The sequence below is a fragment of the Tamandua tetradactyla genome, chromosome 10 (genome assembly GCF_023851605.1).
Source record: "Tamandua tetradactyla isolate mTamTet1 chromosome 10, mTamTet1.pri, whole genome shotgun sequence".
NCBI classification, from domain to species: Eukaryota; Metazoa; Chordata; class Mammalia; order Pilosa; family Myrmecophagidae; genus Tamandua; species Tamandua tetradactyla.
Window position 1 is genome coordinate 87,842,325 of NC_135336.1, and position 27,193 is coordinate 87,869,517.

Here is a 27,193-nt window from a genome sequence, read left to right on the forward strand (position 1 = left end):
GCTTCGCCTGGGGAATTCACTGAAAATCTTATCAAAGTTCACAGCTTGCAGCCTGCCCTACAGAATTTGAACTTTCCCATCCCCACAGTTGTATGAGGCACCAATTCCTATAATAAATCTCATAATATTCATGGAATATATGTCTTCTGTAGGTTCTGTGTCTCTGGAGAACTCTGACTAATATAATGTGAGTGGCTGAGTTACTCAGAAGAGGAAGGGGTTGGAGGGTTGAGGAGAAGAAGACCGAAGAGAAAAGGAAAAACAAGAAAGAAAATATTAGAAAATGATTTCATTTAAAGATGAGAAGACAAAAAAAAGAACCATTGAGAGGTACTAGAAAGGGCAGTAGGAGGAAAACCAGAAGAGAATATTACATCAGAAATGAAGATGGGCATCAAGAGTGTCTAAACGCTGTCAGGGAAAGAGTGGACTGTAATAGGAGTTGTATGATTATTATTTCTGTGGATCGCGTAACTTCTATCGCAGGAGGATATTTGTGGCTGCCTTGCTGGTCTGCAAATAAGAATAAATTGTGCTGATCAAAGAGCAAGGAAGGTTTTCTGCTCCAATGGAAGCTTTGCCAGCTGTCAAATTAGTACTTTTAAAATCTAATAAGGACTAATTCACAATTAGAAGTAGTCTATCTTAGATTTCATGCAAATTGTTGATGAAGAACATAGCAATTTAATGTCATTGTACTTTTGAATTTAGCCATGATAGGAATCTTCCAGAAGAGTGATTTTGAAGAAAAACTATAAATAGTGTTCAGTTTATGCTGAGTTGAATGAAAGCTTTTAGGGAGATAAGTGAAATAGTAGTTTACTAAAAATAGGATACTTTGAACAAAATGAAAAGTGTCATGAATATCATATATATAATTAATATAAAATGGTGTGATTTAGTTTCTAGCCATTGTCACTTTGAATGGATGATCATCTATGGATTTTAATTGCAAGTTGAATACTGAGCCCAACCAAAATGTGGACCTATCTAAACAACAGATTTCATTTTTGTCTGCACTGTATAATTAATAAATTGATATAATATCTTTCCTAAACGTATTATTATTATGAAGGTCAGATCATACTTTTCCAAATCACATCATTTTCCTTGGAATCTCTCAGCATCAATCACTTTAAAGGATTTCTGTTAATGTCATTACAGAGAAATAGAAAATAAGGTCTGCCTTGTTATTAATATTCCATTAGCTTGCGAAGGGAAAAATTCTAATAGGAACTTAAAAAAGTAGGTGGAAATAGGAGGAAAATCATATCAAAATGTGAAAATCAAGTAAGACAACTTGCTCACGTTCCAACAGTCCACAACATACCACATTATACCTGTCTCCTAAATTTTCCCTAAGCTTGGGGTAGAAAATTAAATTACCACATTTGTATGATTTAAGATCATTGAATTTGATTTGAATTGCTGTATTTTTGAGGTTCATTCACTACATTTTTTCCGACAAAGGTAAAGTTTTTTGTTCTTTCAAGAATTTGCCACACCATATTTTTAACCTTAGAAAATCTTAAAATGCAAATAGTGTTTAACGATTTTATTCAAAACATAAAAACTAATGTTAGGTAATTGTCATAGATGCTTGATTACCTACCCAATGCACCCTCGCTCCTGCCTGTCAGAATCCTGATTTTATTCACATATGCACCTAACCCTCTTCTCCACTGAGGAAATCCTAATTAGCAACAGCCAATCTTGGAGCAGGACGTTATCCAGGAAATTGATAACGGTCCCATGGATGAGCCTATGGCATAAGATGACCCAGTGAGACTAGAATTAAAGATTAATACTGAATAGATGGAGCATTTCTCTCTTTCTGTTCTGCTGGACACAAACAAGGAAGCCTGAAGTTATCACTGGGAACCATTTATCTCCCACGAGGTGAAATAGTCTTAGTGTCAACAATGGCAAAGCAGATACAGAAAATAACTGAATCCTTGATGACACCGTTGGACTGCTATTCATTCTATTTTTGGAGTCCACTTAACCCTCTGGGGTTATTATTTTTAAGATTATTTAAATTGAGGTTTCCTGCTCTTTATAGTCAAAAGCTTCTCAAATGAGTAATTTACCTAAACTCTAAAAAATAACTTATATGCTTACTTTATCCTTTCCTCATAACTTTGGGTGGCAGGTTTCTAATACATTTGAGAATGCAGTGACATACTAAGGTTAAATTATTTACCCATCATTATCCAGCCAAATTATGGCTAGAACTTCCGGAGTCTAATGAACCAATGACATTTAAGATACGTCATTTCCTTATAGCACTGGCTATAAATTTTTATTCTCACAATCCAGGAAATTCAGTGCTCACAAGCATCTCAAATTCCTCCACTTTGCTACATACAAATCACCAAAATTTTCCCTCACCTGAATCATTGTAATTATCTCCTAGCTTTGTTTCCCTGTTTTCCTCTGCTCCCATCTTAAAATTTAAACTTCCCCCAGCAGCCAGAGGGATATTCCTAAAACAGAAACCGGCTCATATCACTCCCTTGCTTAAGATCCTGCAGGGAATCCTATCATGTCACAATAAAACCCTTACCCTGGTTTAAAAGGCCCTGCATGACCTTTCAACTGCCCTCCTCTCTGCCCCATGTGTGACCACTGTCTCTCACTCACCAGGCTCCAAACCACACCGGCATTCTTTGCTATTCCTCAAACACACTACACGTCTTTCCAAATTAAGGGTCTTTTCCCTCGCTGTTCACCCCACCGTAAAGGCTCATCCTCAGGTCTTCTTCTTATCAAGATTTTATTCTAAATGAAGCATCCTCCCTCACAGGTCCCTCCCTCAATCATCCAAACTAAAATGCTCCCCAGTTAACTGTTTATCACTTCTACATAACCCTTCTAACCACCTAACAGATTTCTTGGTTTTTTATATTGTTTGAGCTGTCCAAATGAAGGAAGAAGTAAAAGCATCCCTGCCTCTGTGGGATGCCTCCTCAGTTAACTGAGGAGCATTTTAGTTTGGATGATTGAGGGAGGGACCTGTGAGGGAGGATGCTTCATTTAGAATAAAATCTTGATAAGAAGACCTGAGGATGAGCCTTTACGGTGGGGTGAACAGCGAGGGAAAAGACCCTTAATTTGGAAAGATGTGTAGTGTGTTTGAGGAATAGGTCTCAGGTCTTTGGTAAGCATGCTTCTTTGCATTTAGTTTAGTTATACTATAAAAACTTTTGAAATCCCAACTGTGCACTTGATCTAGGTCTAATGTATGTACTAGCAACAGAATCAGATCGCATTAAAAATTTTTATGAGGCCAAATGATCATAAAAGATATGTTCAGTCCCATGAATAGGGAGAAAAAAAAAACTATACTATTGTAGTAACCCAAGGGTCAGGACACTCTCCCTTAGGGAAAGAGAAAAACAACAGAGCTTTAAGCATATAATAGCCTGTGTCACCAGAGGACAGACCAGGAAAAAACTGCCTCTCAGAGGGGAAAGAACTGTCATGCCACCTAAATAGACCTTCTGAAACTCCTTTGAAGGATTATCTACCCTGTTTTCTCTATAATGTATCAAAGCTTAATCTATAGCCTGTATGTTTCAGGAAAACTTGAAATGTTACTGTTGCCTAAGAAAATAATTAACTTGTTAGCAACATGTGCACGCACCCTTGTGGCTCTGTGCCTCCTCTGTTTATGCCCACTATAAAACCCTGCCTCCCCTCTGATCATTGCTGACCACAGACTTCCATTTCCAATCTGCCACTTTGAGAAGACTCTTCTCTTGTTTGTAAGTCCCTAATGAGAACTCAGTGGATAGCTCTCTGCCTAGCATGTTCTTTGGTCTTGGGGCTGTGCTGGGTTGGAACAACTACCTTGTCTCTTGGAGTCATTAACTTTAAGTCAGAAAGACCAATGGGATTGGATAGGTCTAAACACTGATCTACATTCAAACTTTGTTCACCAATTAGAATTTTAACCTTCAATGGTATTTGAAAGCCATTAACCGAGAGGACATAGCAATTATAAAATGAACAGAAAGTAAAGCAACCATGAAGAAGAAGATCAGCTGAGACTCTTAACAAATTCAGCATTTTCTTGATATAAGGCGATCAGAGCAGGTACTTAGAATTGAAGACCATTGAGTAAGACACATAGCATCATACATGGCCTTCTAGATACTAATTTAGTAATTTTTTAAAAAAAGTCAAGTGCTTTGAATAGGTAGATGTAATCGTTGACCATGTACCCTCTGAAAACTGGTTATGTCTACTAACTGCTTGAAAGGTTATCCCAAGCATTTCCTGTCTCTTCTTAGTTACCCATTTTGGAAAAGACAAACGAGGATCTTCTTAGGAGTGAAATATGCACTAAAGTTAGAGATAGATGAAGGCATTTTTGTCACCAGCAACCCCAAGTCAAGAAAAACAAAGAATAGTTTGAGCAACCACTCTCTCAGAATTTTATAGGATCAAATCTCAGCTATTTAGAGGGAATATAGCATACACTTTTTAAATATACTCCTCTTAATCTCCTTTTCCCCTAGCATTCCAGGGCTGCTCAAGTCAAAATGTGGCTGCAGGTTCAGACTTATTGGAACAAGTAAGTGAAATCTGCTTGCAATTGTTGGTGTCAGTATAAAGTGCCCAATTTTAGAAAAGTGACTCTGCATATTAGGTTAATACATGAGGTTAGTTGTACTTTGCAACAGAATTACTATAGATTTATAAAAACACAAGTTTGGCAGCCTATGGTGCTTTATGCCAAGGATATGAAATGTTAAATGTAAAAACTAATTTCCAGCTGCTTATTTGAATATCTGTTTTGCCCAGGTATATAAAATATATGTACGTGCTGAAAACATTGTCTTTTACTGTCATCATTCACTTCATGCTACATAAATATGCATCTTTAGAATTTGGTGAACTCACCTAGAAGCTAATTCACTTTGAATTCAAACAATTGCCAAAAATTTCAGGGCTGTGGACAGGTACCGCAGAAAAATTATTTGTGTTCCCAAGGCACATTATGTGCCTAATACACCTTAAAATATCTTTTCTGCTATTGAAATATTATGACAAAATATTTTACCATTGGAGAATGCCCAAGTTCCTTGCCTTCTTCTATTTGTCTCTTCTAGTTTTCACCAATTTCAATGAGTGAAATATGTTTTTCATTTGGAATTTATTTTTGACAAATCAGCATAAGGAGAAAAATGAACAAATGAAAACTATTTGCTTAGCTGCACAAGACAATTCCTTATAGTCGTGATGGTGTCTAATAGATAAAAAACTTTCTGTAAATAAGAGAAAAGTGAATTTGACCCCAAGTAGTTTTCAAATAATCCATGCGAATTCATCAAGGAGAGTAGGGAATATGTGTTTTTTCTAATTCCTTTTCAACTGAATTAAAAACTCTTTGTTTTTAATGTTATTTAGTGTATGAAAGCAAGAATATAAACTCCTCACTCTGACATTAGAGTAAGTATTTTGTCCAATATTTCATATAATCCAGCAGGTAAAGTTGAGGTATTATGTCCCCCAAGGAATAGTGTAACCTGAAAATATCAGTGCAAGAAGAGTTCAGACCAGTAGATAGAGATTTGAAATCAGACATATAAGAACAGTAGCTTAGGTATTTCAACTACAATATGACTTCTACCAGGTTACTTATCATCTCCGGGCCTGAATTTCCCAACTATAAGAGGAGGACATCAGCATCTACTTCAAGGAGTCGTTGCATGTATTAAAGATCTGGGCATCTAACTCATAGGCTTTCAATAAATATTAGCTCTTTTTTTGTATTTTCTACCACACTTAGGCCCGGGCTTTACATAGTGGATCCATGTCTTAGTTTGCCAGAGCTCCTATACCAAATGCCACAGACTGGTTGACTTAACAGCAGAATTTTATTGCCTCAATAAACAAATTTTTTTTTTGGAGTTTTGGAGGCTTTTTTGTTTTCTTTTTTGGAGACTGGAAGTCCAAAATCAAAGTGTCAGAAGGGCCATGCTTTCTCTGGTCTGTAGCTTTCTGATGGTGATCTGCCACAATCCCTAACCCAGCCTCTGCCTCTGTCACATGGCCCTTTCTCTCTTTCTGTCTCCTACTTCCATGTCAAATTTCCTCCACTTATAAGGGCTCCACACATCTGGGAATTCCTTTTGATTCAGTTTGGTCTCACTTGAATAGGATCTTTGAAAATCCTATTTACAAATGATTTTGTACCCACAAGCCCAGGCGTTAGGACTGAATATGTCAGTGTGTGGGCCATGAATCAATCCATTGAAACACTCAATGACTGTTTCTTGAATAAAATAAAATACACACAATTATAAAATATATGTTTTTATATAAGGAATCATTACAATATGTAGTTTTCATATTGTCAACTCTCAAAATTACTTTAGATTGTTTTCCAGTCCCTCATTTGTATTTATCCTAACTCCTTTCCCCTAAGTCACACTGAAAATTAGTACACAGCTAGAATCTATTAAAGTGCATGAAAAGTCACATTTTACAAGTCAGTCTGGGTTTTGTCAGAAGAATAAAATCAGTATAACTATTATGGGGGAAATAGACTGAATATAGAAATTAAGGTTACATAAATATGAGACGATGGAGCAGTGAATGTATGGAAGATGGTGGCTGGAGAAAGGGGTAAAAGCCATTTACCCTGGGGAAGTTAAAAAAAAAAAAACCACAACTATGAATATGGGATCTTGCAGCGTGATCTGACACCACCCCTCTTCCAGTCTAGAGAAGTCATGGATTGGGGGAAGTCCAAGAAACTGCCAGAAATGCTAAGCAGAAGCTTAAGGAGAGGTTCAGAATAGTGCCACATCTGACTGTCAGGATCTTTCTAGAATAATGTCTTTTTCACTTCCGCCTTCCAAATCTCACTCCAGGAGCTCTCATCGACAAATACTCACGCAGCACCAAATAGAGAAGGGGATTTAGGGAAATGCCATCTTCAGCCTTAGAAAAATGGGCTGCTTGTGATAGGGCCAAGTGGAAAACAACCAGTCTGGCACAGTCCATCCAATACTCTCATTAAATCAGTATCCATCGCCATCCCTATAACCATCTTTATTTAATTTCCAAACAAAAACAGCGACAGTACCATGCTTTCACCCAACCTAATGCAAATAACCTTAATACAACCAAAGGCAAATTAATCCTCTCCTGAAAGAGGAGGCAGTGAAAAAGTCCATTTGTCACTGCCAAGTCTTTAAAATGAAAAGCAAGATAAGCCCAGCATTCAGAGGAAATGTGGCAGGAGGACTTCAGTGTCAGAAAGACCTAAATTTTTAAATCCTACCTCTCCTCTTTGACCATCACATGACCTCCAATAAATTACATACCTCTCTGAACCTTGATTTTTCCATCTGAAAAATAAGATCAACAAAGCCTTCTTCTAAAATCTAAGTTGACTGTGAAGATTATCTTACATATATGCGAAACTCCTAGCTCATAATAAGTGCTCAGCAAATAGTTCTTATTGGTACCCGTACTAGTGGCATGGACAGGTTAACATTTTTTACTGATGACTGTTCCCCACACTTATCAATATATTAAATTATTTTTATACCATAATTATATATTCATTTGCACATTACATAAATTTTATAAAACAAACATTGCTGAAATTTCTGATTTTTAAGTGACCAATTTCTAGTTCCTTCTTAAGTAGAGTAAAAATATTCAGAAGAGTGGTTAAACAGTCAAGAATTAGTTGCAGAATGGGAAATACCAAAGTCCTAAATTATGTACATTAGATAATCAGTTCTTGAATAATAGGAAGCAAACTGTTGACTAAAAAAAAGGCAGCATCTAAACCGTTATATCCAAATTATGCCAGGGTGACTTCAGAGAGAAATCAGCTTTCTGTAACACTTCAGCCTGTAACTTAATGCTCTAACTTTATGTAAGAGAAGAAAAATCTCCACCAGGTTATCCTACCAGAAACAGAAATGAGTTGACACTGACTGACAACATCACCACCATGAAAAATTGTAACTCGGGAGAAAAAAATTTAAAAACCTCTGTAAGTCAGAATGCTTGAATGTATTTTTCATAATTTAGATGGTTATTCTTTTATTTGGACAAAGCATTCTAGAGTTTTTTAAATGTTTGTACTGTAACTCATCCATACTTATGATATAATATACAAAAGAAAACCAGCAATTCTGACCTTAAGGCTGCCAACCAGGAAAAATTACTTAGCACAACAATGATCTTTCTTAACCATAAATGACATTACAGTTAGCCAAGCTTCCTAGATAGACTTGGAATAAAAGCTCTTCACTGTAAAGGTTATTGACTGTGTAACAGGCATATTGAAGAGGGGCTATAGGGGCAAAAATAAACATAATGCAGATAAGTTATATTAACTCTTAAGATGCATCAAATTTTGAATAAATGGAAACATGGATTTTCAGAACAGTAGTAATTCTTTAATTTAAGACCAACCACTCTTGCTATGCTTGTAATGCATAAAAAATCTTAGAATTTGTGGGATGCTTAGAATTATTTTCATAACAGAAGATCAAGCCTAATATGGATTGTGTAGACAAATCTCAACTAATCTTAGTACTTTACTAGAATCTAACACTAAAGTAACAGGACTTCTGAAAAAAAAATAATATTAGCACATACCACTCAAAACCTAAACAACTTTATAACCAAAGTCCTAACAAAAGAATAATTGGAACCTCCCGAGATTCATTGGCTTGAGAGGCAGGCAGCTAAGCTTGGCTAGAAGTTGTGTCAAACAATTTTTTTTAAATGCACAAAAACAGTAGAGTAGAAATGCTGGCCTGTGAACTCTTAGAAAACACTGATTGAATTGGAGTTCTGAGTCAGTGGGGCTACAGTTAATTAGTGGGGCTATAGTTAGGCCGAGGAAGAAGTGTTACACATCAAGCTGAAAATGGAGATGCTCTTTTTAAATTGTCCTAAAATGGAGCTGAAAGGGCTCCTGCCTTTGCAATTGCCACATTAAAGGCTTTTACCTTTCCTGCAGAAGTTTGTAATTCTAGTCCAGGTATTCCGGATCCCCTTGTCTAGAAACAAATAACACATAAACCAATACAATTCCATGTTATACTGACATGATTTTAAGTGTCTATTTACCAATTCTTTATGAGGTAGTTGGTTATCTAGAAACACATGTGGTAGCATAACAGATCAGAAAGCCTTTTGATCTAAAGGCAGAATAAAAATCAAACAAAATTTCCCCTTTATTTATGTGAACTACATACAGCAAGGATGATCTGAGAAACAGTACTTAACTTTTAATGGACGAGAAGGACTACTGTGTGCAAAAAAGATAACTAAGAGGAAAAGTAAAAATATTTCTTTAGTGGAAGTTTGACAAGCTGAAGTTCTTTTCTTCTCTGCCCTTCCACTCTGATTCTTGAAGCTTTCAATAAATAAATGTAACTAAAGCATTCTAAACATTTTTATGTAGATGCAATAGGCCAAACTCTCTTTGAAATCGGTTTTTATCTGTAAAAGTAAATAAGGATTATGCATTTAGCTTCATAATATAACTTTTTTGTTGTTGAATAGTCTTAAAAGAAAGAGGATTAAGTTATTTGAAATATTCCAAGACTTTAGGTATTGTGTGCCCATGGCTTTAAATAGTTCTGTGAAAAAAGAATGTAGTCAGGCTATAAATAGCTCTCTTAGTTCTACTTTACATAAACCTTCAATTTTTATATGCACTATTTCATTGTAATTTCATCATATCATTAATTTTTAAAATTATGGGAGTTTCTATTTTTGTTGATTTAGCTAACTTCCTTCTGATTAGAGAACATCTCTATAATTTTCAGTCTTTTGAAATTTTTACAGGTTTGACTTATGGCTCAGATACAGTTAAGATTTCTAATTATTCTATAAGTATGTAACTTCATCGTTTTTCTAATTTCTAATATTGTCTTTTGTGAAGACATCTTTTAAGGTTTTTCTTAAGTTATAGGATTTTTGCAAAACTTCCACGTTCAATATTTTCTATAAAATTAACCAGATTTTGTTCATTTACTCTGAAATATTAAAATATATATATATACCATATATATATATATATATGGGATTAGGCCTGGAAGGGCCTTTAGAAACCATCCATTTCATGGTTCTTAGAGAACTGACTGAGCAAAGAATGGTGAAATTAATTCTCAGGGTCACATGAAAAATAAGTGTCAGAATGGTCCTAGAACCTAGATCTTCTGATTCCTATACCTTCTCCTTCCTTTTACACAGCAATATGTCATATATTCATATGGACCAGCATCACAAGTAGCCTATTCTGATGATGTCATGCCTTGACAGCTAGCTATTTCATGAATATGATAGCACAAACTAACACATGATGGTGAGTAAATGAAATATTTCCAGTTAGAATAGAAAAAAAAATCCAGTTAAAATGATGAATTAATGATCCTGAACTAAGGTGAAGTTATAAAAAAATTCAAGAACTTGGGAAATTATGGCACTGGGACCCAGCTCCCTGAAGAAGGGTCACACAATGAAGCTGGTTCTATAAGCAATTCAGGAAGGAATTGCTGCTGCCAAGAAGAAAGAATGTTGCTCAGGTATGCTTACAGGAACCAACAAGGAGCAAATTCCTACATCTGCCTCCAGCCCTGTGGTCTCCCTCTTGCGCCCTCTACCGTCAGATCCCAACAGGCAACAGCCAGCAAAGCAAAAGTGGGGCTTGCAGAGAGTCCTGGCCCCAGTATCAAAAGGCTCACTCTAGAAGGGTGGGTTTGAAGCTGAGAGCCATAACTGAGACACTGTCTTATTTGCTTCTGTTCTGCCATTCTCCTCTCTTCTCTCACTTTCCCCAGTTCCAGTCTTATCTGGTCTCTGGGGAAGAAAGCAAACTAGCAATCATTCCTATGAGAAACTTCTGGTGTTTAAGATGAGTGACAATTGCTTAGATCTTTGTTTCAACTTCAGTGTGAGAGAGAAATTGGCCCTCAATGTACGGGAGAGAAAAACAAAAGAGAGCACACAAAAAAACATCAGATTTAAAGATAAAATTCTGCTCTGTTGTTTGTATATTTTGATAAAGACACTGGTAGAGACAAATAATTTCTACTAAAGGAGAAACAGAACAAGTGCAATAATTTAAGCAGCAACCGATACCCTGTGTGTTTGAAGTGATAGGAATCCGTGGGGAGGATGGAGAACACATGCCTGTCTAAAGAGGACAGCAGCCACTCAGCCAGACATGTATCACGATTTACTAATGTGAATCCAGTGTTCCCAGATCTTCTAATTTTTTGAGAGATGCCAGAAATCTGGATTTTTATGTGAAAGCTTCCAATTTCAAAACGCTGGCTCAAAAGAATTTCAAACATTGTACAAGCCAAATGAAACACTGCCATGGGCCAAATCTAGCCTGTGGGCCATGGTTTGGGAGCTCTGCAGTGCAGCGCACAGACGAAAGGGAATCTGTGGCAATATATGGACCTCAAGTATGATATCATAAGCCCCTTGGGAAGGAACAGACAGCTCCTATTTCAACATTATGTTGAAAACCCTGATTTTAACGCAGTTGTGATTTCTTATATATTGAGTTTCTTTTTGTTATTCCTTTTGTTGTTTCTCTTTTCTTGTTGTTGATGGCAGTAAAACAAAATCAGCCTATCCTAGCACTGTCAGCCACTAGCATGATCTCTCCCTTCGTGTGGAATTAATTTTAAAATGAATATTTGGGATGGAGGGAATAAACTGTATAAATCAAGTATAGAGTCATTATTATTCTGGAGAGTTGGAAATTATGTAAAGAGAGTTGGCATCTCCAATTTCACTGTGAAAGCAAGTGTTTTAATCAGTGGGACATCTAGTAGGCTATGTAAACTGAAAACAAATTGAAATAAACTAACACTAATATATATGTACAGGTATGCATTGTACATGTAGCATAATCATATATCAGACCCCATGTTCTTTGGCAGAAACTTCTGTATAGATCTAAGATGGTAAGGTATATTGCAAACGAAAACATGCAGTCATTAAAACTGGAATTAGGAGTTTTGTGATATTTGTTAATATCTGTCAAATCTTTCAACAGGTTCTTTGATGCTTGATTATTTCATTTGCTTGGTTACCAGAAAACCTTTTTCCCATATGGGACAAATATATTGACTTGTTTGCAAAAGATTTGTGATCTTTGCAAAGCCCTTACAGCTTCTTTTTTGGTACAGATGAAACCATACACACACACATATTTTATAAATTGTTGTCATACGCTTTTGAGTCTTTTACTTTCTCTTATTTATCAGAATAAACCACTACATACACCCTACTTTAAAGTAGCTATAAATAGGCGGTCTTTCTCTTCCTTCTCTACTTCCAACCCACTCAAATATGTGCTTTACCCAGCTATTTGCAATGCAGCTGATATGTGCATTTGCACTTTCATTGATATTTGAATTGCATTTGTATTGAACAGAAACATGACAGTACCTTGAAAGCAAAATTCTTCCTCCTAAAACTTATTTTTCTTTATTTTGTTTATGCACAACTAAAAACAGTTATGTGCACTCCTCTCATAAGAATGTGGCAGGGTACAATTTCAAGTCTTCGTGAATTATTTTTACATTCATAGTGAGTCCTTCATGCTTACGTCCTCATAATAATCATTTCCCAGGCTGAAGTTCTCAAAAAGAAAAATAAAATAGCAATATTCATCAGCATTGTTCCAGGTGGTGATGATTCCATCAGAGAACTTAATGAGGACAAGGTAGAGCAAATATTATACTCCTGCCTATCCTTGATGGGCATAGAGCATAAGCAGGAACTAAGCTTCAACATCTCCACAATTTAGAAGTTATTATCAGAGCCTAACCAAGCTTATCCTGACCGACATAGATGCCAAATTCCATTAACTTTGCAAATATGCACAGAGTATTCTCAAATGCAGTATGTAAGTTACTGATACTGTGGATTTGAGCCTATTAACATTTCTATACTTGATCTTTAATTTCCAGAGGCTAACTGTGTATATAATCATCTCAAACAATTTTATCTTCTTAAGTAGACTTTGAAGATGTCTTCTCAGTTTAGTGAGATTTCTTAACATAGATAGTAAGAAGAAAGCATAGGCTGAAATAGGATAACTTTTCTTATGACCCTTGTGGTAGTTTGGAGCTATGCACCCCAGAAAAAAAATAAAAGTAAAAAACATGTCCTTAAACTTAATCCATTCTTCTCAGTGTGAAATCATTGTAAGGAGGCCCTTTTGATGAGATTATTTCAGTTAAGGTATGGCCCAACTGAATCCGGTTGAGTCTCAATCTTATTACCGGAGTCCTTTATAAGCAGAATGAAATCCAGAGAAGGATGAGACCAGAAGAGGCTGCCATATGCATTGCCTGGTGACAAAAGTGCCCAGAACCAAAGATCACTGGCAGCCAGCCTCAGAGCACCAGTCTTTGATGATAGCTTAATTTGAACATCTCCTAGCCTCAAAACCCTGAGCCAATAAATTCCTGTTTTTTAAACCAACTTATTGCATGGCATATTCTTTAACAATGAGAAAACTAAAACAACCTCAAATGCCAGACTAAAGCTTTTCACATAGCCACTATTTTGTAGGCTCCAAAATTTAAAGACAGCATCAGATATGGAGCCCATGACCCTGGTTTCAAGTTCTGTCATTACCTAATTTTCACATCATATTAGTTAGGGTTTAGAGTCCCCACCTGGTGGCTATATAACTTGATTGGGGTCTATCTAATATATATGTATTCTATTTCAAATTCTTATGATGAATTTCCTATCTATAGGAGTTGGAGCTTAAATATGTTTAGAGTGATATCCCAATTGCAATTTAGGTGCTACAAGTTTCTACTAGACTCTACGTCACAACTTCCAAGGGTAGCCCTATGATTATTGACATGTTTATGCAAGCATTTTTGACTTGCCATCCTTTGTACTGCGTTGTCATACTATCTTGCTCTAAGGATCTGCTAGAGACCACTGCAGCATGATTGAATCCTCTTTGTGCCCTTCAGACTGATGCCCCTGGACATTTGAGTCTTTTCCCGTTCATCCAAAAGGAAGTAGATGGGAGATTAATTTCTTCTTACTCTATCTCCCATGTATCTTTTTGTTTTATATTTAGGAAAATATGTGACTTTGGTGGGAAAAAAATCCCAAAATTCATGTTCTGTGTTTACTCATATTCCCTTCTGAATGTAACTTCAAGATTCTTTAAAGCAGTTATTTATTCAAAATGCTTTTGTCATGTACTTAATACCAGAAAAGGACTTAGGTTTGCAGTTATGTGTCTTTGGAGAATCTGACGTGCAAACAAGAAAAGACCCTCTTGTAGGGATTTTGTCTTCATCCAATGAGTTAGGGAGGGAGGTCAACAGATTTAAGGACAATTTTGTAGACCAAACTACTGTTTTAAATCATGCTGAATAAAGACATGAAAATGACCTATCTGCAATAGAAAACAGTTGAAAATCAGTCCTCTACTTAATTACAAAAGCAACAGAGAGCAGATTGTCATATAGATTTAGATATAATGTATTTGCCTAGAATGGAGTAAAAAACAAGAGGGCATTCAATAACATAGTAGCTTCTTTTATAAGTTACATCTCTTTATCTCTACTTAAATCAAACCATTTTTCTAACAACAATGGGTTTCTAAGAAGAGACTCAAAAATGTCTGTTAGAGTCTCTTCAATAAATGGTGCCTAGAGAACTGGATATCCATAAGTAAAAGAATGAAAGAAGACCCGTATCTCACACCTTATACAAAAATTAACTCAAAATGGATCAAAGATCTAAACATTAGGTCTAAGACCATAAAACAGTTAGAGGAAAATGTAGGGAGATATCTTACGAATCTTACAACTGGAGGCGGTTTTATGGACCTTAAACCTAAAGCAAGAGCACTGAAGAAAGAAATAAATAAATGGGAGCTCCTCAAAATTAAACACTTTCGTGCATCAAAGAACTTCATCAAGAAAGTAGAAAGACAGCCTACACAATGGGAGACAATATTTGGAAACGACATATCAGATAAAGGCCTAGTATCCAGAATTTATAAAGAGATTGTTCAACTCAACAACAAAAAGACAGCCAACCCAATTACAAAATGGGAAAAAGACTTGAACAGACACCTACCAGAAGAAGAAATACGGATGGCCAAGAGGCACATGAAGAGATGCTCAATGTCCCTGGCCATTAGAGAAATGCAAATCAAAACCACAATGAGATATCATCTCACACCCACCAGAATGGCCATTATCAACAAAACAGAAAATGACAAGTGCTGGAGAGGATGCGGAGAAAGAGGCACACTTATCCACTGTTGGTGGGAATGTCAAAGGGTGCAACCACTGTGGAAGGCAGTTTGGCGGTTCCTCAAAAAGCTGAATATAGAATTGCCATACGACCCAGCAATACCATTGCTAGGTATCTACTCAAAGGACTTAAGGGCAAAGACACAAACGGACATTTGCACACCAATGTTTATAGCAGCGTTATTTACAATTGCAAAGAGATGGAAACAGCCAAAATCTCCATCAACAGAAGAGTGGCTAAACAAACTGTGGTATATACATACGATGGAATATTATGCAGCTTTAAGACAAGATAAACTTATGAACCATGTAATAACATGGATGGACCTAGAGAATATTATGCTGAGTGAATCCAGCCAAAAACTAAAGGACAAATACTGTATGGTCCCACTGATGTGAACGAACATTCGAGAATAAACTTGAAATATGTCATTGGTAACAGAGTTCAGCAGGAGTTAGAAACAGGGTAAGACGATGGGTAATTGAAGCTGAAGGGATACAGACTGTGCAACAGGACTAGATACAAAAACTCAGAAATGGACAGCACAATAATACCTAATTGTAAAGTAATCATGTTAAAACACTGAATGAAGCTGCATCTGAGCTATAGGGTTTTTTTTGTTTTTGTTTGCTTGTTTGTTTGTTGTTGTTGTTTATTATTATTGCTACTTTTATTTCTTTTCTTTATATTAACATTTTATATCTTTTTCTGTCGTGTTGCTAGTTCCTCTAAACCGATGCAAATGTACTAAGAAACAATGATCATGCATCTATGTGATGATGTTAAGGATTACTGAGTGCATATGTAGAACGGTATGATTTCTAAATGTTGTGTTAATTTCTTTTTTTTGTCTTTCCGTTAATAAAAACATAATAAAAAAAAATGTCTGTTAGTTCTTATTCAGTCACTCAAGCTTACTATGTAGAAGGGAGGATGAGAGATAAATCCATTCCAAAGTGATTTGTATATTATAGGAATAAATATGAAATACTAGTTGCTATGCAACAATTGGGAGGTATTTAAAAATCCTTTCTTCACAGTAGAAGTGATAAGGTGTGGAAGCCAGGACAATGGAATTTGGAATCATAGAAATCTGACTCAAGTGTTGGTTCTATCGCACCAGCTGTATGAATTTGTTAATACCTACCTGGTGGCTATATAACTTGATGGGGTTCTATCTAATATATATGTATTCTAATTCAGATTTGTTTAAATCTTCACCCATAAAAAGATAACCATAATTTCCTTGCAGGTTCATTGTAAGAATTAAAGATAATATATATAAAATGCCTCAGAGTAGGTCTTCATAAACAAATGCTATTATTTAGTAAGATTTTAAAATTGCTACTTTACCTTATGCCAGCTGAATCGCATTGCCACTAACTCCTGTAAGATGTGAAAATGTGTTGTTTTGTTGTATTTTTAGTTTAACAAAGTGTTTTTGCTAGAAATTGTATAATCTGCCCTCAGGAATCTGGGTCAAAATGAAATGAAAAGCCATCATTTTTGTTTCTCTGATGAAGGATTAGAAAGTGGAAAATAAAGTATCCTAAACCAAAAGGGTTGGGAGTGGGGAAGAGAGGGAGCAAAGCAACACATCAAGAAGCAGATTGTCATTCACTCTCCTAGAAGCTATACCTCCAATATATATTTTACCTTCAAGATCTAGATTCTTACTGTTCTTGGTGAAAATTAGACAACTGGATTTCCTGGAAGAAATATTGATGGTGTTTTGAACAAAGATTGGTGAAATATGTTGAAAAGTTTTTCAACAAGCAACACATAGAGTGGTCAAGAAAATAGGTTCTGAACTGAGACTGACCCAGGGCCATGACTTACTAGCTGTGAGGCCTTTGGGATTTGTTCTTCCTCTGTAAAATGGGGATAATGATAGTTCCTCCCTTATAGATGTGTTCAGAGGATTAAACAAATTAATACACGGAAAGTGTTTAGGATGAAAGCTGTCAGATACTAAATGTTTATTAAGTCATGTTTCAACTTTCATTCCTGGATTTCTTCCATCATCTGTGGAAGAGCTTCCCTGGTAACTGCTGCCTCTCCAGACTGGGTTCCGTAATTAACACTCATTGATGGGCCTGTATCAAATCCTTGGAAGGAGCCAAGCCCAGCTAGAACCGACTTGAATCAGAGCTGCCTATTCAAGACTGGGGAGATGAGTTAACCTCTACCTGAAATCCAAATGTGCGCAGGGAAAGAATGATTGCTATTTTAAGCCCTGAGCTTTGAGGTGGTTTGTTACTCAGCAAAAGCTAACTAATACAGAGTTGAGGAGTCACTCTCTGAGATCATCTATTTCATTCTCTCCATTTCTAACATCACTTGGGTAACAGCACTTCTTACCCTCTCAGTTTGAAATGAAGCTCAGATTTCAAGAAAATATTTTATCTTTGTAAAAAAAATTTGCTGAAACATGCAGAAAATACACAACATCTTCATCTCATTTTTAAAATACACCTTAAAAAGCAAGCATGTAAATATAGAAGAGAGAAGTAAGAGAGGAAAAAGGAATATTTAGGTCATACAATAGTACTGCTTTTTTTTTTTTTCAAAATAGAAACAGATTCTTGTACAGAATCCAGCAATTCTGGTGGAAACACTCTGCAATGGAGGCATGTTTTCCATTAACTTAAATACTGTGTTAACCTCAATCAAAAATACACTTTCTTAAACGGAATACAGAATTCATAGTTTTGAGAAACAGTACTTGCAGTCTCAATGCGTTGAAGGACTGATGGAAATCACTTCGTCCCACATGATTAAAAAAATTCATAGTTGTGTTTTCTTAAAAAGAAATAAAACCTAAAGCAGCCTTTAGCTGCCCACCAATCTCATTAGCCATGTGTCGTATCTTTTAAACCCCCTGAGAGCATTTTTCCTATCTTGCTGCTGTGTACTGTCTTGAGGTCTTAAGAATATGATTTCTCTCTATTCAATAAAACTACGTATGAAGAAACTTCTCACAGACAGCCTCTATCATCCTGAGATGTCTTGCAACTGATATTGCCCAGCAGTGACCTTTCTACTAAGACACTGAATCTGAGAAGAGTCACCGAAGACCTGCCCTGCTCGAAAGTGACCTGCCAGGTTGTAGCTTGTGTCTGAGCCACTTGCTGGCTGCCTTGCTATGGAGGAGGGAGCATGGAGTAAAGAACCTTCGCAGACAAACACAGGCCTCAAACCCTGCTGCCAGTTCTGGGCTTGGCTGGTGATTCAGTTCTTTCTACTGTGCTTCATCTTTGCCCTTTGAGGGACCTAAGAGGATGTGGGAACAATGAATCCCATCCTAGAAAGAAGGTGAAAATAAGCAGTGCAGTAAGGGAAATAAAGGGCTGGAGGACGGAAGTAGAAGGTTTTGGATAGATTCTGTCTGAAAAACCAAGGCAAAGAGTGAGCCCTAATTTTGAGAGGAGGGTTTCAGGTTAATGCTGCTATTCAGATCCCCTATGCAGGTAAGCTCTTCCTCTGCTTGCTGGAAGAGGAAGAGTGCCCAACAGATGGCTGCCCATAGAGAACGAGGCTATATTCATTTGATGTGAAACCAACCACTCATGGGACTAAAGAAGTTGTTTCCCAGCCTGGAGGGAAGTGGTGATAAATATAACCTGCATGACAGGAGTTGAGAGAAAAGGAGAATGAATTACCTACTGTTTATGAAGTCTTCGGAAGACTCAGAGTGCTTAATGCTATTTCCCAAAAGTCTGGGTAGAGTACAGCAATGCCAGGGACATTGTCATTCCATAAATCTCATTTATGCCTTGGTCACTGGGACACTTGGCTTCTTTAATTATATCTGATAGTTGCTTCTGCAGTCATAAACTTAATTCTCTGAATCATTTTCACTCATTGGAAATGTTGGTTTTAATGTCATACATAAATTCTGCCATGGGACTAATATTTGTAATTTAATCTGAAAAATCTTTAGGCCAATATATATATATATATATATAACCTTTCTTAGCATTTCATCAGAGAGCAGAAAATTGCCAAAGTCTGCATTTTATCCATTCTAAACTGGATTACAGCAACTCTAGGCCCATAGATCATATGAGAAGTCACATCCATTTTTAAACTACACATTTTTTCAAACAGCAGAGCACAGACTCAGACAGTAGGTATGCGTACATAACACATGCCTAATAAAGAAGTATAAACTCAAATTTTAAACATTTCTCCAGTTCTCTTTTACATTTTAGAACTGATTTTAAATCATTTGACACCTCCTTGTGTGGAGTCCTGCCTTCCACAAAGGCTCTTCTCCTGTCTTTCTTCTATCCTCTGCCTCACTGAGATTAAAAATTGAACCACATACTGATTGATAATGAAAGCCATTTATCACTAGCATGCCCTATTACCATTGGAAATGTAAAGCCATGGGGGAAACGGTATTTCTGTATTATTTCCCAAGAAGAGAATTACAAGTATTAAAAGAATTTCGTTAAGTCAAATGAGACAAGACACTATAGGTAAATCTTAGAATTGAAAATAAATCCTTGTTCAACTGTCCTCTCAGGAGTTAACTGTTAGCCTTGTTAACTGAGCAGACCTCTTGCTTGGTAAAAGAGAACATGCAAGTTTAGGGTCAGAGCTAAATTGCCTTCACAATGGAGAGAGAGTGGGCCCTGCCATGAGGTAGCCCTCCTCTTCTGCCTCTCCCCAAGCATTATTCAGCCCTCTTCTGAAATAAATGTTGAGCAAATATTTAAAGGCAAATGATTTAAACTGGTGCCATATTGTTAAGCTGTCCAGGGCACCTGTAAGTCTCAGGGTGCACACATGTCCTGTCCTCTTTCTCTCCCTGACTTCTGTTCTCTCTTTCCACTACACCATATGTTCCAGTTAAAGAAATTTAAAAATCCAACAATAAAACATAAAAAGAACAAATGAAAACCCTGAGTTTCTCTCACAGAGGTGACTAAGTGTCAGCCCTTCCCTTAATCTTTCAAATCCTGATTCAACTAAATTAAGAAAAATTTAAGCTCCTTTATAACTGGCCCTGGCTTTCAAATTCATCTCTCCACAAAATATGAGAGAGAAAAAAAGAGAGAAAGAGAGAGGGAGGGAGGGAAGATAGTCAAGAGGAAAAAATGCATGTTTGATGCTTTACTAATCATTTAAGTGAGATCTTTCATAATTATTTTCTCCAATTAGAAATTTGTCTTACACTATGTCTCTTGTGTTATTGGAGGTGGATTTAAATCCACTTTCTTACTCCAGAAATGAACTTCAGATGCATTGGTTCCTGCAACAACAGTCCTAACTCATACACTTAACTCAGATACAAGTCAGTCATACGATTTGAAAAAAAGCAAAAAGTGTGAAATTGGTCATGTTTCTTTGCACTGTAATTGATAATGTCTTTCAAGGCTTAAGGAAACGTACATTAGATTTAATAACTCAGATAATGAAGCTTGTAGTCCGGGTTAAGGACTTCAGGTGTATGGGATTTGTTGGGAGCCTAACTCATTCAGAGGTAAGGGAACAGAACAACTTTCCAGTAAGAGTGCCTAGCTCTTCTGGAGATTAATGGGAGGCCTACTCTACTATCTAGCTCCTTGTTTACCCCACCTGCATTTTTTTTGTCCTTTTCATCTTGAGAATGGAGTAACTATCTTGAGAATTCTTTATTAGATCCAGTAAAGGATGTAGTAAACGGTAATTAGTCTGAATGAATCATTATCTACATACGGTCCTGACACCTAGAATGCACTGATAAATTATAGCAAACTCATACTTAGTGTGCAATTTTAGCACATTAACCAATTGCTTTACAAACAACTCACTTGTTCCTCCATGTCTACCACAGATAAAAACATGGAAGAAGTGGTTGCTCCCATTTTATAGACAAGGGTTGTAGAAGTTAAACAGCAATGTCTTACTCTTCTAAACTATATACTTTGAATGTGATGTTTCTAATGAGAAATTCATTGATTCCAAAAAGTGAAAGACTGATGGATCCTGAATTGGTAGGCACATGAATGATGTCAAAACAGAGCTCAATCTGATTCATCTCATCACAGTGTCCTTATTTTGAAAGACCCATGATTTATTTAATTGTTTTTAAGTTCTTGAAATATTCAAAGTGACTGTCGACAAGGTTGTCAGTAGTAGGGGCAGGATATTGGCAATTAAAAAAAAAGAGGGCTGATAAAGGTAATTATTACAAAATAGAGACAGAATGAGTTACTTAAAAATATTCCTGGCACTTTCTAATCTCTCTCTTGACATGATCTTAAGACTATAGGTATTGATGATGTATTTTAAAGGATGTGGGTGTGATTTTCTCTTCCCAGTCTCAGAATTTAATTCTGGATTTATTGATGGCATGCTTCCGGACAGATAGGGTGAATTTTCAGGGATAGATAAGCTGTCTGAGAGCTAAGAAGCATCCAAACCCTGTGCCTAACCCATCATGGTGATTGCAAATAGAGAATTGAGAACTCATCTGAGTTCCTGCAGTATTTGAATGCACATTTCTACTTGAGCCAGGGAGAGCTTTCCTCTCCTACAGAGAGAATAAAACTAATCCTGAATGTTACATCTCTGTTAGCTCTTCCAAAGAGGAACCTGGAGCTGCTGCAGGAAATTTTTCATTTGTGAATGTGAAGTTCCTTCTTTTCCTAGGGGAACTCTTCCTGAAGCCCACATGGGGCTCTACAGCACCATCTGGAATTTACTCCCACACAGGATGATAAGGCATGTTATAAGGCACTCTGAATGCTTAACCCTAATGCCAGTGTGTGAGCTTTGGAATCAAGGCCAAAGTGGCAGTGACAGATAAAGGAGAGGGGTTAGGAAGGCAGAATCTGAAACAAGCTGACCAACTAGAGATACTACCCTGGGAACCCCAGTTTGCCACAAACTTGCCTGAGCTCCAAGTTCCCAGGTTAAACTTCAAACCTCCCTTCCTTACCCTGATAACCAATCACTTGTTGATGTAGCTCAGTTCTAGAAAGAACAGTGCTGGGGCCCGATTGATCATGAATCTTTGTATCCCAAAAGCAATAGTACCAACATGGGAAAGAAACTGAAAGTCAACAAGACAGCATCTGCCAGGAAGTCAGAAAGAGTCTCAGCAACAACTTCCTCTTATTGCAAACTTAGCTAAAGGCTGTGAAGAAAAGAAGGAAAAGATGTATTTAAAGAGCAGAAGATTAAAGACCCCATTGACTCTCAAAATTAGATAAAGCTTGAAGTTGCCAACTTACCTAAGTCAGTTGGCTCATGTGCTTAGATTCTTTTTGGTGGTTGCCAAAGAAAGTTGAGATAACGAGTACTTGCTGCTCTCCCCCTTTCTTTCTACTGGGTTTTAATGAAAACAAACCCCAGCCCAAATTCCTTCTTACAGACAGATGTTTATTAGCAAATATTCATTTGCCAAGAAAGCATAAAAGAATTTGCACAACTTGTTCTACATGCTAGACAGAGCCCTTTTAGGTGGTCTGTGAATGAAAGGTTCAGTTTGTCTATTCAGTCAAAAAAGACACAGCAATATTCATGAAGACAGACTCTGTGCCTAAATGGCATCATACTATCAGAAGTCCTCCAAAACCAAAGCCTGAACTGAGAACTAATGAGGGAATTAAAGTATGACTGTCATCACTCAAAAGACCAGTACAGGACCCTGTGGATTCTTATACCCTGTTCATACAAGGGTACAGAGGATCTCAGTCTATTTTAACCAACCATATGTTTAATTTCATCAGTGAGAGTCCATTTCAAATGACTCTAATGAACCAGCTCTAGATTATTGGGTTCACCAATGGAAACCCAAATTTGCAATCCATATGCTAATTTGTTAAGTATTAGCTGTTGATCAAAGAGAAGCAAAAGAGAAAGGCATATAGAAGGTGTGTTTAGAGTGGGTTCAATCTCACATAATATCACCTGCTGTTTGTGGATTGTGCTTCCCTGCTAGTATGACATCTAACCATTTGTAAAGTTAAAATTGCAATAATTGACACACACATGTTGTCACATGGGCTGTACTGAAGCCTTCTAAAGTATATTACAGAGATTTTAATACCTCTTCAATACAAAGTCAAACCATAGTGTGAGGCAATGGAGAGTGCTGTGCACTCAGGGTTAGCCACTATGGGTTTTGTTAAAGGCCAGCCACCTTGAACACAACATCTCTTTGAGTCTCATTTTCCTCATTCAGAAACAAAAGGATTGACTCAGAATTTCTCCAATGTGTTCTACAGAAACTTAGGAAAGTGTGGAGAAGTTCCAGAAATTCTGAAAACACGAGATTTACATTTTTATGTAGTTTAACTGAATTGTGAAGTGTTTCTTAAAAAGAAAAGAAGAAAGGGAATAAGAAAGAAAGAAGAGAAAACTGCTATGTGTGCCCAAGCATGCCTATGCCCACCAAAACACAGTGGAGACTGGTGTTACCAGACTAACACTTTTACTCAGACCTTAGAACAAAGTTTCTCTACCCATATCTGTAAAGGTTATATGAATATATTTTAAACGTGCAGTTGTGGAGGAATGTTGTAGCTCAATGCTTTTTTATTTTTAGTTTAGGCCTCTGCATGTCAACTCATGTGAAAATATGTGAGGTGGGACATGACTGCGGGAACATGTAATGCACTCAGTTAAATGCCAAAAAAGGCTCTGGGCAGATGCTCTCATCACAGCATAACTGTCAGTTATGCAATAGAAAGTGAATTCTTAATACTCTGTACATTTACTGTCTAAGTTCTAGTTAACATTTGATTTCTAAGTCTTGGAGTCTTTTCATCTTTTCTTCCCCGTGTAAAAAAAATAAAACCAGAAATGGGTATGGATCACAGGCTAAAAATAAAATTTCAAATAAAGTTTGTTGATGGATGTGATGAGTTGATGAGGCTCAAGTTAAACTGTCAAAATGTCCTATTAAAACCAATGGATTCTTGAACTAGGATTGATTTCACTCACAGCAGCTTGCAAAATGGAAGCAGTGCCTCTCAACACAGTACAACTTGAAGACAATAAAGTATGATGATACATAGCTTAAGTCTTCAGTGGGTTTTACACAATAAAAATTTGCAAAACAATTCTATGACTCCTAACACATTCCAATGTAAATATGAAACATAGTGTACATATAGGATAGAGACTCAGATTTTTTCATAAGTAACTGAACAACTTATAGGAAAATAATAGTCAATTTATAGGAAAACATATGCAAGCTGTATTTGAGTTGAGCAATAAAAGTGAATTAGCATTCATACTCATGTGCTGTTCTACTGCAGATCAAGGAGGAGCTATATCATATATTCTTGAGTTTATAAGATTTTGACATCACAACAGGTCAACTACAATGTGTACATTATGAAGGCAGAGACTTTACTTGGATAGCTGGTTATCTCTAGAGCCTAGAATAGTATCTGGGACATAATAGGCCTTCAATAAATATATCTCAAATAAATAAATGAATGAATAAGTGATACAAAACAAACAATTTTGTTATCAAAGCTCAGACATATGTGCATTACTGTGCCAGTTTCTATCTATTATGTACACCAGAAAAGCCATGTTTTAATCCTGATCCAATCTTGTGGGAACCCCATTTCTTTTAATCCTGATTCAACACTGCAGGCAGAAAACTTCTGATTAGATTATCTCCACAGAGCTGTGATGCATCCAATTGTGGGTGTGACTTATAATTAGATGGAAATGTGACTCCACCCACTCTAGGTGGATTTTGATTAGTTTACCAGAATCTTTTAAAAGAGGAAACATTTTGGAGGGAATCAGAAACGACGGAAATGACAGAGACAACAGAAACTTCAGAGCAGAACTGACACGGATGTGATACTTGGAGAACAGAGACAAGCAAGTCAGAACCTGGAGAGATCAAAGGGAAGCCAAGAGATGGAGGCCAGCTCCAGAGAAGCAAAGTGAGGAGCCCCCACAGGAACAGAGGCTAAAAGCAATGGAGCCCAGGAGCAAGGGACCAGCAGATGCCAGCCATATGACTTCCCAGCTGACAGGGGTGTTCCTGACACATCTGCCTTTTTTGAGTGAAGGTAACCTCTTGTTGGTGCCTTAATTTGGACATTTTCACTTCCTCAGAACTGTAAACTTGTAACTTATTAAATTCCCCGTAATTAAAGCTGTACCAATTCCGGTATATCATATTCTGGCCGCTCTTACAAATTAAAACAACTACACACACACTTATTCGGTTCAAAATCTAAAATCTATGCTACAAATAAAGAATATAGATGTTGTGACTCTCTCCATTTTGCTTATTTTCCTATGATTTGTTCATACAATGGAATACAATGAGAAAATATTACTCTGGTGGTTTGAAACCGTATGTACCCCAGAAAAACATGTTCTTATATTTAATCCATTCCTGTGAGTGGGAACCCATTGTATGTAGGAACTTTAGATGAGGTTACTTCACTTAAGGTGTGACCCACCTCAATCAAAATAGGTCTTAATCCTCTTATTCGAGTCCTTTATAAAAGAATGAAATTCAGGCAAAGAGAGGGAAAGACACAAAAGCAAGAAGCTGAAAGCAATGAAACCCGGAAGAGAGGGCAAGACCATCAGACACTGCCACGTGCTTTGCCACGTGGCAGAAAGGCCGAGGATCACTGGCTGCCAGTCTTTGGAAAGAAAGCATGGCCCTGATGATGCCTTGACTTGGTCATTTTTGCAGACTCAAAGCTGTGGGCTGATTCTTTCCCATTGTTTAAGTCAACCCAATTCTTGGTATCTGCTTTGAGCAGCCTAGGAAACTAGTGCAATCACTTTGTAAAATACCTAACACATCCATGCTAGGAGAGAACATATTTACGTGCAAATAGCGGGGTTTGGCAAACTATAGCCCCTGGACTCTATTGAACCCCATTCGTTCATTTATGCTTTATCTATGGGCTTTGGAGCTACATTGGCAGAATAGAGTAACTGAACCAGAGACAATATGGCCCACAACTACAAAAATATTTAGTACATAGCCTTTTACAGAAAACACTTGTCTACCCCTGGTATAGGTCAATTTTAATACATCATCAATCAAGTTTGCAAAAGTGTAGCGAGGGCAGGAAAATAGAAAAAGTAACAGCTCTGTTAAAAACTATTGCCAAAATGAACTCAAGAAGTTATTGTATACTATGAACCTAGAACCCACTATAGAGAAGGCATCTTCTAAAACCACTCTTAGTAACTCCATACAAACTGAGTACATTTTATTAAGGCATCCTTTCCATTGCAAATAATTAAAAAGCACATTTCAGACTTTACTTTTTTTATACCTAGACTTTCTTACTATCCTTAGGCACAGTGAAAGATCAAATATTGCAGCTAAGATAAGAATTCGTATTTTTTAACCCAAAGAAACTCCATTTGCTAAGTATCTTTCAAATATAGCATGAATGCATTCATTTGCATGTTTCAATGGTTTTTCAACTTTTATATTTGTAAAACAAAGCACAAATACAGAAAACCTCACAAAACAAATGAATACATACTTATGGCAGGCAGAATTCTAAAGCTAGCCTCCCAGGATTGCGGTCCTCTGCAGTTCAATCAAACATGACTCAAGGTACTGCTGGGAAAAGATTTTGGAGATGTAATTAAGGCTACTCATCAGCTGACCTTAAAATAGGGAGATTCTCTTCCCTGTCTGTTAAATCGTTTGCAATCTACAGCATCCCTTTCCATCCCCTACTTTTCCTTCCACTCTATCTGTGGAAGAACTTCAATCTGGATTTTTTTTTTTTTTTTTTTTTTTTACATGGGCAGGCACCGGGAATCAAACCCAGATCCTTGGGCATGGCAGGCAAGCACTCTTACCTGCTGAGCCACCGTGGCCCACCCCTCAGTCTGGATTTTGTTGACTACATATTCCCAGGTTTGGAACTTTCCT

At 36.9% G+C, this 27,193-nt stretch overlaps 1 long non-coding RNA gene across 1 annotated transcript in view; it reads right to left on the reverse strand.

The window, feature by feature from the left end:
• Positions 1-22,614, reverse strand: part of LOC143648029 (uncharacterized) — a 369,585-nt gene extending 346,971 nt beyond the window's left edge. Inside the window, exon 1 of the long non-coding RNA XR_013158331.1 lies at positions 22,536-22,614. This is a non-coding gene — a long non-coding RNA (uncharacterized LOC143648029). The remainder of the gene's footprint in view (positions 1-22,535) is intronic.
• Between the last annotated feature and the right edge of the window lie 4,579 nt (positions 22,615-27,193).